This window comes from Morone saxatilis, unplaced genomic scaffold (genome assembly GCF_004916995.1).
Source record: "Morone saxatilis isolate NCDOM2014 unplaced genomic scaffold, NCSU_SB_2.0 Contig8, whole genome shotgun sequence".
In the NCBI taxonomy this organism is placed as follows: domain Eukaryota; kingdom Metazoa; phylum Chordata; class Actinopteri; family Moronidae; genus Morone; species Morone saxatilis.
In genome coordinates, this window is record NW_023340257.1 from 2,425,718 (window position 1) to 2,426,036 (window position 319).

General features: G+C 45.1%; 1 protein-coding gene across 1 annotated transcript in view; it reads left to right on the forward strand.

Moving 5' to 3' along the window:
- Positions 1-319, forward strand: part of si:ch211-167j9.5 (tyrosine kinase receptor Cad96Ca) — an 11,403-nt gene that overhangs the window by 8,853 nt on the left and 2,231 nt on the right. The gene's annotated exons all lie outside the window — the stretch shown is intronic.

The following is a 319-nucleotide window of genomic DNA, read 5'->3' on the forward strand; positions in this document are numbered from 1 at the left end:
TCACTTGCTGCCTGATATATCCCCCCCACTGACAAGAGCCATGATAACCAGATAATCAATATTATTCACGCCACCTGTCAGTGCTCACAATGTTATGGTTGAGCGGTGTAGTTGATTGTTGAGTCTCATTCCCAGAGTCCCAAAGCGTCTGTATTTGACGCCCTGGGACTGAGATCCAACAACCAGCTATGTTTCTCGCCTTTGATTGGTTGTTTTCATTCAGGCCCGGTGGATTCTTGTAAATACCATTAGAAGCACTAGGAGGAGCCAGAGGAACCTGATTTTTTCACAGATTATTTGTCTCATGTGCTACTGTCAG